Source organism: Gopherus flavomarginatus, chromosome 5, assembly GCF_025201925.1.
Source record: "Gopherus flavomarginatus isolate rGopFla2 chromosome 5, rGopFla2.mat.asm, whole genome shotgun sequence".
Classification (NCBI taxonomy): Eukaryota; Metazoa; Chordata; order Testudines; family Testudinidae; genus Gopherus; species Gopherus flavomarginatus.
Genome location: NC_066621.1, coordinates 58,311,763 through 58,326,468, shown reverse-complemented (window position 1 = coordinate 58,326,468; position 14,706 = coordinate 58,311,763).

Here is a 14,706-nt window from a genome sequence, read left to right as displayed (position 1 = left end):
ACTAGAAGAATAAATTCATTAATGTTTCTAAATCACTTTGAGATGCTTTTTGGTGTGATGAAAAATTGGTCTTTTTAAAAACAAAGTAATAGCCTAACTATGAAAGATGTATAGAAACATGCCCCAACATCCGTTCCAACCCGAACAATGCAGTTATTTGCCAATAATTTCAGACAAATGACAGCTGATATTGCAGAGTAATATCTGCCTGCACTGTGTGTTCAAATTTGCAAGCTGTTCATAAGAAAAAGAAAAGTACCTTTCACACATTAGGTAGAGATAACATGAGAATGCCATCATGTGTGTGCCTCACAAAGATTGATTAATTTAGTCTCAAAACAGCTTTGGGAGATAGTCATATTAGCAAAGCACTGGACTATGACTCAGAACTTGTGGGTTCAATCTGTCCTCTGGCACAGACTTCTTGTCTGACCTTGGGCATATCACTTAAGCTCTTTGGCTTAGATCCACAAAGGTACTTAGGTCCCTAACTTCCACTGAAATCAATGCGAGCTAGGAGCCCAAATGCCTTTGTGGATCTGGGTCTTTGTGTCTCAATTCCCCATCTGTAAAATGAGGATTATAGCAGTTCCTTTCTGCCACTCTTTGTTTCTTCTCTTTGAGAAGGGGTTGTTTTTTACAATGTTTTGTTCAGTGCCTAGCACAATAAGAATTCACTCTGGGTTTGGGCCTCTAGGCGTATCGTAATAGAAATGATGATATTATCCCCCTTTTACCAATGGGGAAATGAAGAAATTAAGGGCCTGATTTTCAGAAGTGCTGAGCACCCACAACTCCAAGTTGAATTTAATGGGTGCTATTGGTTCTCAGAGCTTCTCAAAATCAGGCTCTAAGGGCCAGATTTTTAAAGCTATTTTCAAAAGCATCAAGGTGCCTTTGAAAATCCTATAGGTGCCTAAATATCCTTAAAAATCTGGTCCTAAGGCGAGGTCTACACTGTGTGTGTGTGTGGGGGGGTGTCAACCTAAGATACACAACTTCGTGTAGCTGAAGTCAGCGTATCTTAGGTCGATTTACCTGACCATGAGGACGGCGGTGAGTTGACCGCTGCCACTCCTCCAGCGACTCCACTTCCATCTCTCGCAGCGGTAGAGTTCCGGAGTCGACGGCAGAGCAATCGGGGATCGATTTCATCATGTCTACACTAGACACGATAAAGCGATCCCTGATAGATCAATCACTACCTGCTGATCTAGTGGGCAGTGTAGACGTGCCCTCAGTGTCTTGCTCAAAGTCACATAAAAAAGTAGTAGCAGAACTAGGAATAACGCCCTAGATCTCCTGAGAGTCCCAGTCCAATAGCCTAACCCATGAAGATTTATTCTCTTTCTATCTCTCAAAAATGTTTGAAATGCCGCATTGTATTTGCTTGAGAAAAGCATTTGTGGAAGAAAGGGCACATAGTTCATTGGATCAAGTTATGACATGATACAAATTAACTTGTCACAGATTTCAAAAAATAGTTTTTTTTTCTTTTTTGGAAATGGAACAAACTCTGTTAATGTTCTTGTTGTGAGTTATTTAGCTGAGACACATTCATGTGATGCCACCTTCATTATTTTGAACCTAATTGCAACACTTTTGTAATTATTTGTGCTTATTTGCTCTTGGGGATGGAGAATTTCCCCTGTGTGTTTTCTTCCTTCAAGGCTGCTGCAGTGGTCCTGAAGCAAACTTAACAGAGACTGTAGTACTGAAAGCTTTCTGAAATCATTCCTGAAATATGGTGTATAATCTCCTGAGATTAACTCAATGACAAAATTTAAATGTAAGTTAAATTTGACACCTTCCACTTAATTGATTCCTACTATATAAAAAATGCTTCAGTTAAGTATTTAAGATGACATTTAATTGGTCCTGGGTAGGATACCACTCTGTTTAAAATCTTTGTGCTTCTTAAAAACTTAAATCACTGTCTTTCAAGAAGGGCTAAATTTACCATCACCTGGATTTTGTAGGCATATAAAAGCTTTAAACTGGGACTGACCTAAGAAATTTCCTCCAAATCACACAGCTACTCTTACTGTTTCTTAGGAACTCTTGATTAGTGACTGGCTTCTCATTTGGAAAGAATTCTACAAAACTATCAGGAAGTTTCTCTCCTCCTCACCCCATCTTTCTATCAAATGGAGGGGAGGGGAGGATTGATCAGTAAATGAGCTGCTGGAGGAAATAATAAATTATCCCATTAAAAATATGTGTTGGGTCTATACTGCTACTTTGGTTCCTTGTGCTTAGCTTGCAAAGTTACAGTATTACAGGCTGGAATTGGAGTACCAGACAAAGAGGGGTAAGTTGTTCAAAAATACTGTTTAAAAATAATCTATACATTATTATTAGTCATTCCATGGCAATAGAGGTTATAGCTACATTTCAGTACAGTTCTTTCACTCTCCTACTGCCTTTTTGGCAGCAACAGTCCTCTCTTAGCAGTGTTTTAGTGCTTAGAGTTGATGGTAAGCTATATTTTATGCATATAATGTTTAATTTAATACAGCAAGTGTGATTATTTGAATTAATTAGAGGATGTGTAAGAGCTCTGTGTGTAATGCACTTTTGATATTCACCTTTTAAATGAACATTTATATCTATTGATCTATATATATTTGAAGTGTATTTATGCAAATTTGATATACTAGCAAGGTGAGGCCTTATAGATAACTTGCAAGGGTGTTGTAGTGTAAATCCACACTTAAAGCATCAAACAGCATGAGTTAAAGTTCTGTGTTCTAACTAGTTTATGCTTTTTTAAAAAGGCTCGGCTGTTCACTCTGTTGAAAAATACATCAGAGTTGTAGCTCAAAATTTTAAGTGATAACTTGACTCCATGCTTGGCATGGTATCCTTAGCCAAAAAAAAAAAAAAAGGAAAGAAATCTGTTTAAAACAGATGTAGTCATTACCAGGCTATCTAAACTCTGCTCTTCATGCTCTTCTTACAGGTCTGACTACCTCCAAAGCATGTAAGGGGGAAGCTGTGTTTGACAGTAACTTCACAGTTGTCACTTTTCACCACGGTTGCAATGCTAGGTGCCAAGGGTGTAGCCAAAGGCTTACTTATTTAATGTATTGCTTCGTTTTTTATCCATGATCCTCACTGTGCCCTCTGAATGCTATACAAAAATGTAAATTAAAAAATGATTGGGAACATTCATCTAAGAACCTGACCAAATGAGGCCCCTTACTCTAAAGAATGCCCAGCCTGGGTTTGGGTGAACTACCTGATTCATCGTGTTCTATCTATAATAGTCTTCTTCAGTGAGAGCCCTGCCACTCATTCTGGAGATCTGACTGCTAGAAACTAGTAATACAAGTGTCTAAATTGATCTTAATTACCACAAAATAATGAGAAAAGGGGATTGACTGAAGTGACCTCACTGATTTAGAAAACAAGTGGAAGGATGAGGTGACAGAAATGAGCCAGAATAATTTTCCAAACTCCCCCAACCCTGAATTTTGGTTGAAAAGTGAAAGAGGGAGAAAGTCTCAGATAAGAGAGCTGGATCTGAACCACTGATCATCTAAAACACAAATACTCTCAGATTTACCAATCTCTAATGCCTTTCACCCTGTCAGTAAGGCAGCCATCTCTGCTCTGATGGGTATATGCTAGAATTTTTAGCTACCTTTATAATATTCTGAGCCTCTAGGATGAACAAGTTTTTCACCTTCTTGAAGAAACTGTGGCAGGCCCAAGAATCTTATTCAAAGCTATTTTCTTGTCTTAGGGCACAAGGTACTTGCATTCCTTGACCATAGCTTGACCATTCGCTGATGGACCAGAAGAATATAGCTGATTAGACTGGCATGGTCTGATTACTGTTCAGTTCAGTCAATGTCTCCATCACTGGTTTCCACAGAGATGGAATTAGTGGTCTTCTACGTCTTTACATCTCTCATGTTTCTACGATCCTAGGAATACTTTATCGAAACTGTGAAGGAATGGCCTTAAGCATCTTGCCAGCCAGGGTGGGAAATGTTTTTGTCACCCCATCACAGGGCACCCAAGCAAAAAGACAAACAAAAAAATAGCCCCAGTGGCATGGCAGTATGGTGCCTGACTGCCCTGCTTATCTACCTCACTACCCTCACTCCAAACTGGCTCTGAAACATGACATTGTCAGCTCTTTTCAATGGATGGTACCAAAAAGGAACAGAAGCAACATGGATGGCTTTGTGATTGTTCATATGGAAAAGTGGGAACTATTCATGAGAGAAGGGGGAGTTCTTCTTCGAGTGCTTGCTCATATCCATTCCAATTAGGTGTGCGCGCGCCGCGTTCATGTTCGTCGGAGACTTTTTACCCTAGCAACACTCGGTGGGCCAGCAGGTCGCCCCCTGGAGTGGCGCCGGTACGGCGCCTGATATATACCCCTGCTGGCCCGCCCGCTCCTCAGTTCCTTCTTACCGCCCGTGTCGGTCGTTGGAACTGTGGAGCACGGCTAGCCGTTCTCCACCTCCCTAGCGTTTCACTCTTCTGCAGTCTAGTGTATATAGTTCAGTTATTATAGTAATAGTTGTAGTTATAAAGTTAAGTAAGTATAGTTGTAAATAGTTATACTGAGGGTCGGGGGTTCGCCCCTTTTTCCTCCCCGCGGTGCCGGGGTCCATGCCCGGTTCACCCGGCTTTAAGCCTTGTGCGGCCTGTCATCGGCCGATGCCAACCAGGGTCCACCTCAATGGTCCTTTTGGATGCCCTGGGCATACCACCAAGCCCAGGGCGAACCTTCGGGACAAGTTCGCCCAAACCCATCGGAGCGTCGTGCACCAGAGGCCACAATCAGTCGGCCCCCCCTCCCCCCAGGTATGGAGGAAGACCCCACGGATACCCTGGTGCAGCAGGATGCCCGGGAAACGGAGGCCCCTCTGGACGAGGCTTCCGTGCAAGAACCACTCCTCCCTGGGGTGTCTTCGTCCTCGTCCCCGGATGAGGCGGTAGCGGGCACATCTTCATCAGGGCCCCCGCCGATTGATCTCCGGGCACATCAGGACCTGCTGAGGCGAGTTGCCCAGAACATAAACCTTCCTGTAGAGGAAGTCCCGGAAGTAGAGGACCCAGTAGTAAGCATCCTCTCGGCGGAGGCACCGACCAGGGTAGCCCTCCCCTTCATTAAGTCGATCCAGGCGAAGGCGGACACCATCTGGCAGTTTCCGGCCTCCATTCCACCCACTGCCCGCGGCATGGAAAGGAAGTATATGGTACCATCCAAGGGGTATGAGTACCTCTACGTACACCCCGCTCCCTGCTCCTTGGTGGTACAATCAGTCAACGAGCGGGAACGCCACGGCCAACAGGCTCCTGCACCAAAATCCAGGGAAGCCAGGCGCATGGACTTGCTGGGCCGTAAAATTTATTCTGCTGGAGGCCTTCAGCTCCGAGTGGCGAACCAGCAGGCCCTCCTGAGCCGTTACAGCCACAACACCTGGGAGGCTGTCGGCAAATTTACAGAGCTGCTCCCCCAGGACTCACGCCAGGAATTTTCATCTCTCCTGGAAGAGGGCAGGAGGGTCGCCAGGACCTCGCTACAGGCGTCCTTAGATGCCGCAGATTCAGCAGCGAGGACTCTGGCGTCGGGCGTAGCCATGTGCCGTATATCGTGGCTGCAGTCTTCCGGACTACCGCCGGAGCTACAATAAACGATCCAGGACCTGCCATTCGACGGGCAGGGCCTCTTCTCTGAAAAGACGGATCCCAGGCTACAGAGCCTGAAGGATAACCGGGTCATCATGCGTTCACTGGGAATGCACACGCCCCAGACTCAGAGAAGGCCATTCCGCCCCTACCATCAGCGCACTTACCCACCGCCTCGCCCCAGACAAGATTTCAACCGGAGGCGAGGCCGGCCAAATCGTAGACGGCAGTCAGGTCCTCAAAGGGGTAACACTTCCGGGTCCGAAAAGCCACCGCAGGGACCCAAGGCGAACTTTTGAAGGTGCGCCCGAGAGCAGCTTACCAATCCCCTCTCTGGATCCACTTCATTTCCTCAACCGCCTCCGCCACTTCCTACTGTCATGGTCCCAGCTGACTTCGGATCGTTGGGTCCTGAGCACGGTGCAGTTTTGGTTACCATCTTCAGTTTGTTTCTCCACCCCTCTTCAGGGACCCCTCTCACGAGCAACTTATCATTCAGGAGGTTCGCAAGCTCCTGTCCATTGAAGCTATAGAGGAGGTGCCAAGGGAGCTAAGGGGCAAGGGGTTTTATTCCCGGTACTTCTTAATCCTCAAGTCAAAAGGGGGCCTACGACCCATCCTGGACCTGCGAGGCCTGAACAAATTCATCAAAAAGTTCAAGTTCCGCATGGTAACCTTAGGAACCATCATCCCTTCCCCGGAGATTGGTACGCCGCTCTCGACATGAAGGAAGCGTACTTCCACATTGCGATCTTCCCCCCGCACAGACAGTATCTCCGCTTTGTGGTGAATCAGGACCACTACCAGTTCACGGTCCTCCCCTTTGGGCTCTCCTCGGGCCCCCGGGTATTCACCAAGTGTATGGCGGTCGTCGCTGCTGCCCTGCGACGTCGTCGTATCCATGTCTTCCCTTACCTCGACGACTGGCTCATTCGAGGCACGTCGGAAGAGCAGGTGACCGGGCACATCACCATCATCACGGAGCTGTTTGCGAGCCTAGGCCTGACCATCAATCCGGACAAGTCCACTCTGGTGCCTACGCGGAGCATAGAATTCATAGAGGCAGTGCTGGACTCCAACCTCGTGACGGCCAGCCTCCCCCGGCACCGATTCCAAGCCATAGTGTTCATGGTCACAAGCCTGCGGGCCTTCCCGACCACATCTGCTCGAATGTGCCTCGCTCTCCTGGGGCACATGGCCGCATGCACCTTCGTCACCAGACATGCAAGACTCCGCATGCGCCCGTTGCAGACCTGGCTCGCGTTGGTCTATCGACCAGGCAGGGATGCCATAGACACAATCGTAACGATTCCACCGAATGTTCTAGGCTCCCTAGACTGGTGGACAACGCCCTCCCAAGTGTGTGCGGGCCTAACGTTTCATGCCCCACAGCCCTCAGTGTCCCTAACAACGGACGCATCATCGCTGGGCTGGGGTGCGCACCTGGGGACCCTGCGTACACAGGGTCTGTGGTCACAGAGAGAGTTGACTCTTCACATCAATGTGCGGGAGCTACGGGCCGTTCGCCTAGCATGCCAGACATTCCAACGCCATTTGCATGGTCGTTGTGTTGCGGTATTCACGGACAACACAACGTCCATGTATTACATCAACAAGCAGGGCCCGGTCCTCCCCGCTGTGTCAGGAAGCAATACGTCTGTGGGACTTTTGCATAGCCCACTCTATTCATCTAGTGGCCTCCTTTCTCCCGGGAGTGCGGAACACCCTGGCGGATCACCTGAGCAGATCCTTTCTGTCCCACGAATGGTCCATCCGTCCGGATGTCCTCTATGTCATTTTCCAGAGGTGGGGGTTTCCCCAGATAGACCTGTTCGCCTCCAGATCTAACAGGAAATGCCAGGTGTTCTGCTCTCTACATGGCCGCTCCCCGGGCTCCCTGTCGGACGCGTTCCTCATACCGTGGACGGGTCGTCTTTGCTACACCTTTCCACCCTTCCCTCTCGTCCATCGAGTCCTGATCAAGGTCCGGAGAGACAAGGCCCGCCTCATCCTGATCGCTCCGGCGTGGCCGCGGCAGCCTTGGTACACCATGCTGCTCGATCTGTCCCTGGCGAATCCAATTGCCCTACCTCTTTGGCCGGACCTGATCACGCAGGACTTCGGCAGGATGCACCATCCGAATCTACAGTCCCTTCATCTGTCTGCATGGCTCCTGGTTGGTTAAGCCAGTCCGAGTTGCGCTGTTCCGATGCAGTACAGCAAGTGTTGTTGGGCAGCAGGAAGCCTTCCACGCGTTCAACCTACCTAGCGAAATGGAAACGCTTCTGCTCCTGGTGCAGTCAGCACGGCCACGACCCACTCACCGTGCTAATCCCCACCATCTTGGACTACGTGTGGTCTCTCAAGCAGCAGGGCTTGGCGATCTCCTCTCTACGCGTCCACCTCGCGGCTATATCCACCTTCCACCCAGGCGAGGCTGGCAAGTCTGTATTTTCTCACCCAATGGTGTCAAGATTTATCAAGGGCCTGGAGCGACTCTACCCTCAGGTCAAACGGCCTACCCCTACTTGGGACCTGAACCTGGTTCTAACCAGGCTCATGGCGCCCCCCTTCGAACCCTTAGCCACATGCTCGCTGCTGTACCTATCCTGGAAGGTGGCCTTCCTAGTCGCTATTACGTCTGCCCGGCGAGTCTCGGAGCTTCGGGCTCTGACCGTGGACCTTTCGTATACGGTGTTCCATAAGGACAAGGTAAGCTGCGACCGCACCCGGCATTCCTCCCTAAGGTCGTCTCCGCCTTCCATATTAACCAAGATGTCTTCCTGCCAGTCTTTTACCCAAAGCTGCATTCATCCCGAAGAGAGCAACAGCTCCACTCCTTGGATGTCCGAAGAGCTCTCGCGTTCTACATTGAGAGAACTAAACCCTTCCGGCGTTCACCACAATTGTTTGTGGCAGTAGCGGAACGTATGAGAGGCATGGCTATCTCCTCCCAGCGTATCACATCCTGGGTCACGTCCTGCATCAGGACATGTTACGACTTGGCCAATATGCCAACGGGACCCCTTACCGCCCATTCTACCAGGGCTCAGGCTTCCTCGGCCGCGTTTTTGGCTCATGTCCCCATACAGGAAATCCGCCGTGCGGCCACATGGTCTTCTGTGCACACCTTCGCATCACACTATGCGCTGGTACAGAAAACTAGAGACGATGCCGCTTTTGGCGCAGCGGTTTTACAGTCCGCAATGTCTCACTCCAACCTCACTGCCTAGGTAAGGCTTTCACCTAATTGGAATGGATATGAGCAAGCACTCGAAGAAGAAAAGACGGTTACTCACCTTTGTAACTGTTGTTCTTCGAGATGTGTTGCTCATATCCATTCCACACCCGCCCTCCTTCCCCACTGTCGGAGTAGCCGGCAAGAAGGAACTGAGGAGCGGGCGGGCCAGCAGGGGTATATATCAGGCGCCATACTGGCGCCACTCCAGGGGGCGACCTGCTGGCCCACCGAGTGTTGCTAGGGTAAAAAGTCTCCGACGAACGTGCACGCGGCGCGCGCACACCTAATTGGAATGGATATGAGCAACACATCTCGAAGAACAACAGTTACAAAGGTGAGTAACCATCTTTTACAATCCACTTTGCTATGGACACAGTGATGACGTGCTTGTTCTCTGAAACCCAGGCTAGATACTAGAGGGTAAATTATCTGGGTGTAGAATAAGTGTGTGTTGAACAATTTTGCATTTCACCAGCTATTTTTCAGTTGCAGCCAATGTTACTGATCTGGTAAAATGTTGCCCCCTGTTCACTGAGTGAAGCATGTAACATGCCTTGATGTCAAAGATACCATTGAGTAGAGTGAGCATGGTTAGTCTCTCTGGTTTGTATAAAACTGGAGGGACCTGGTAGCCACAATTCTAGATTAAGTGCTGCCCTTGTACACCAGCAGAGTGAGTAGGGGACAAATTGGCCAGCTGGATTTCCAGCTGATTTAGTGGGCTTCCCTGGGTAGTACAAGGCCAGTGGAACACAGTGGCCTGTTGCAGCCCCAGTGTTGGGTCATGTCAGTACAGGAAAGGGTGTGGCCATAGAGTGTATTACAGCTATTCTGTGCTGCTGCAACACCTCATTGGAGACGGAGGCAGACAGATATAAACCAGAGCAGACTCTGGGGATTGTAAATTAGAGCTGGCATCCGCCAGAATCTCGAAGGCCACAAAGGGCAACATAAAGCCACCTGATCTCCTGAGTGGCACTATGCTCAGCGTGGATGCAGTTTAGAATCTGGGCCAGTGTTTTGAACTGGGACCTACAGAATATTCTTCTGGTTTCAATTTAGTTGGGAGGCACAGCATGAGATTGGGGAAGCACATCTAAATATTTCTGCTTCTGCTTGATGGGAGCTTGTTAGGGAAGGTGTGTGCTAGGATGGGTAATATATGGCTGAAACCCTTTGGATGGAGAAAAGGGAGTGGGAATTGGGACAGTTGATATGTTGGGCAGAGTCGATGCATCCGTGGTATGTATTATGGATAATACCTTTATCCTTTGTTTGGAATGATGTATTACTTGATGAATGTGTGCTTATACTAACATATGTATTTGCTATAATATTATGTCAGCAACTTCACATCTGAACTTCTCTCTGGTGAAATCTATGGGAATGTATGGGACACATGAGGTAATCTTGGGTATTCTTGGCTATTTTGACCCCCTTTTTCCTTCCCTAAAGTAGAGTTAAATTGGAAAAGGGTCAGTTTCTTCCAGCTAATTTTCTGATAAATCAAACTTAAATGTTTAATTCCATACACTTAATTGACAATCATGGTAGTGACTCAAGCCAGGTTAGAAAAAGCTCACTTGATGGCACATACCTCTGTGGAGTACTATTATTAACAGGCATCATCTTAAGAAAAACAGAGTGCTGATATTCTTCCAAGCTTCACTCATGTGAGTTATCAGAATGAGATGCTGCTTACAGTAGATGATGCAGACATTCAAAATACGACATCCCATGCTTTCTGAGATCTTTGACCTCGGCTCCCCATAAGTGGTGATTGAATGTGGTAATGGGCTCTGTTAGGCTCCTGGAATTTGGTTCCTTTTTGACAGATAGGAAGTGAAGGAGAAAGTAGTGGTATCTCCCAAACACCAACCGCTTGTGGCACCAACATGAGAGGCCACATCTGTGATGCTCCTTTTCCTTTCCGATTTAAGGAGTAATCACTGAGCATGTCAGCTAATGCCTCACTGAGATTACTGGGACAGATTATGCTTCTCAGAGCTTCTGTAGAGCTGATCAGAAAATTTGGTGATATTCTCACTGAAAATTTTCAGCGGACGATTTAAATTTTTTGTGAGGGGAAAAAAAGCCAAAGAATTCCAACAAAATTTAAAATATTCAGTTTTCAGCTGAAACATTTTCTGTTTTCCTATACATTAAAAAAAAATCTTGGAAGGTCGATACTTTCAATTAAACAAAACTTTTCACAGAAAAATCAATTTTCCATTGGAAAAAAAAAGTATTGACTGAAAATTTTTGACCATCCCTCCCATCAGGCTCTGTGCAGACTCATACAGACATTTCTCTGCATGCAGTTTCTCAGCTCACAGGTTTGAGCTTTTCTTTCAACCTTAACAGTGAAATATTGACTTTTAAAAAATGAAAGCTGACATGCTGGAGAATGAGATAACACCCGTATCGCTGTGTACTGGGCCAGTCTGAGCCACCACTGTGACCATACAATTCTATTGGTGGGTTTGTTTTGTTTAGTACAAGCCCGCTAACTCTTCCAGTTTTATTGTGAGTCTTTTGTGATATTTGGTGTTTTCCTCCAAGCTCCAGTTCTTACAGGCATAGTATTAATCAAGAATCCCAGCTGTCATTAAAAAAAAATCTAGCTCTCATGATTTCAGAAAAAAACTTAAAAATATAAACCATAAAAGTTCAAAAACTAGAACACAAATAAAAAGAATCCAAATGGATTATTTATTAAAATCTCATGATTTTCAAGCTGAGCTCATGATTATCATCTAGATTTGTGACTATTGAATGTATAAGGCTGGCAGTACTAGGCCTGATCACTCTTGCCTGACGTGTTAAAGCAATTTCAGTAGTTGCCCAACTAAGGGTGAAAAGTAACTAAAATGTAGCAGCTCCTCACTTTCTTTCATCGAAGATGCCCCAGTGGTTGGACTTGCTCAGAGAGCTTGGGATGTTTAAAAATACCTAATTAGTTGAATGGCCTGTACTTTTCCTTGACTGGGGACAAATTTTAATTGTGACATGACAGTCAAAATAAAAATATACCAGACAGGCAAAGAAGCGGGTGGGGTAATTGACTAACTACAAAGAGGTTTTGAGTGGAGGGGACGGGAAGGGAGATCTTCACTGGAGAGGAGGCATGTCAACTATGTTCCATGTTTGTAATATAGCAACCTGGCCAGTCTAACCTTGCTTAGCTCCAAATCCTGCTCCCAGCCTGCTCTGAAGCCACTAACTTCAGCCTCAGGCTCTGCGGTCCTAGAACCTACTTTTTTCCCAACTTTATTGGGGGGAAGGGGATGTTGGATGAATCTGTGCAGTGTTATATCCAACCCTACTCCCCTTATCCACGCCCAGCCATTGATAGTGTGCAGGGTGGTTTATATGCACCCTGGTGGACAGCCTCTTGATTTCCTGTTTCCCCAGCACAGAGAAACCATATGGATTCCAGTGTATCTGGGACCCTAAACACTTGCAGGGGAGGCAAGACCTGCCCCATGATAAATTACATGGATATGGTTATAAAGTAGGGAGCAGATTTTGAATTCTAGATCTCTTACTTCATTTTAAAAACAATTATTTAACCTTGTAACTTTGTGTCTCTGCTACCCAGAGAACAGCAACCAAGGCATCCTGTTACTAATATAATAACTGTAAATTCCCCTAGAAGGTCACCATAGATTGTGTAGCCTAATGGCTAAAGTGTCAGCCTTATATTACAAGGGTAGAGAGCTCACATTCTCTAGAGGCTGTCCTTTTATGAGCTATCCTTCAGTTTTTATTCTCTCAGTATCAGAGGGAACGCTCTATTTTTAACACAGAGATAATTTTAATAGAAAAAGTCTGCATTCAACAAAAATATTTAATTTTTATTTCAAGAATCAAAACCTAGTGATACAGAATTTTTACAACGCATAGGCATTCAAGTACAGTAGATCTTAGTGTAAGCAAAGAAATCTGGATCTGATTCAGAAAGCATTTCTATTCAGGACATACGCATGTGCTATGCGTCAGTAGGACTTAAGCCTGAGCCTAAGTGCTGTCCTGGATCAGGGCCATACTTCGTAGGAACTTGAACAATTATTGTAAGAGCTACAAAAAGTTATCCATGTAGGATCATAGAATTGCAATATTACATCAGCCAAGTCTGACATTAGCCAGATACTTCAGAGGAAGGTGCAAAAACTCCAAGTGGGCACTAATATGAGAGGAATTGTCTTGCAGCTAATTTAGTTCTAGAGCTGCTGGGTGGGAACCAGATTTCCTATTTCATGAGAAATTCTGCAGTTTTGATATTTTTTCTGTTCCAAATCAATGAAATTTAAAAAAAAAAAAACCCTTATGAAATTTCTCACAAAACAAAATAAAAAAATTTCAAGTCAATTGAAACATTTCGTTCTGATTAAAAATATAAATTCTGATTTCATAATATAAAAATATTTTTAAAGTTCTGATTAAAAATATAATTTTATTAAAAAAGGAAATGAAAAGACCTTTGAAAATGGAAATGGAAACGTCCCATCCTACATGTTCTTTGATCTTATTGGACCATTCCATTCTGATTTTGTCTCAATGAAATTTTGTTAAAAGTGACACATTTCTGCAAAACATTTCTCTTTTGATTAATAGGTATTTTCAAACGGGAAAATGTTCTGTTGGAAAATTTTTGACCAGCCCTACTTAGCACCTTAAATTCTATTATTATTGTATGTTGTAACCAATGCCAGTGCATGTGGGACCTTGTCCCCATCTGGGACAGTGTAGTGTCATGGACAAAATTCTTGTTTTATATTGCAAAGAGCTATGGCACTCTGCTCCAGTGGAGGATCTGCCACTTGTGCCCTAATGCTGAATTCATTGTGACTGTTCACGTGCGCAAAGTGACTTACATGCACAAGTGTTTGCAAGATCAGGGCCTAAGTTGGAAAGTACATTTCAGCTGCATAAATATATCTACAAACACAGCCTTTTATGTTAAAGTACTAAACAGGGCGCTGGAGCGCGGAGCAGCTCCGGAGCAGTGGAGCTGCAGGTTTTTGCCTGTAGCTGGAGCGGAGCTGAAGCACAGCCCCACAGCCCTGGTATTAAACAGTAAAATTAAAATAAAGAAGCCAGACACTGAAGAATACAAAATAGCAAAACACAATTCCCTACCTGACCTCCCCAAAAACCACCATGGTTCAGTACAGGAATGGAGGTAGGAAAGAAATGAAGGCCCTGATTCTACAATTGGCTCCAAATGGGTGGATTCTTGCACCCTCAAGCAGCCCTTCTGAAGTTAATGGCCTTGATTAATATTTTTATTTGTGGAAAAAAGGATGCAAAAATATTCTGTAAAATATTCCTTTAATATGAGTAGTAGTAGCAACCACCATCCCAGGATTGCTTAGCACTTCCCATAAAACCCCCAATTTTTGATTGCTTAGAACTTTGGAAAAATTCAACTATTTGTGTTGATTTTTTTATATTTTTGGTCTTGCCATGAGTAAATATTGTCATTATTTTCCAGTTTTGATCTAAAATGATTAAACTATATTCAAGGAAGCAGCTTCTGAAAAAATAGCTAATTTTACCAAGATTCAAAACCCTCTTGACTGTTTTTGTAGCTGTTCTAGTAGCTACTACTTTTGCTGGCCCCATGAAAATCCATCTAGATTTTTCTGAGTTAGAACTCCCTGGGAAAACAACTTTTACACATGTGGAGTAGAACTAGTGAGGTTTCCTTGTTAATTTTCTGAAGACTTCATTTGCATTTCACATGCATCCAGGTCCTCATGAACCTCCAGACAATCAGACAAAGTGGTTCCCTCCTGTTTACACTCACT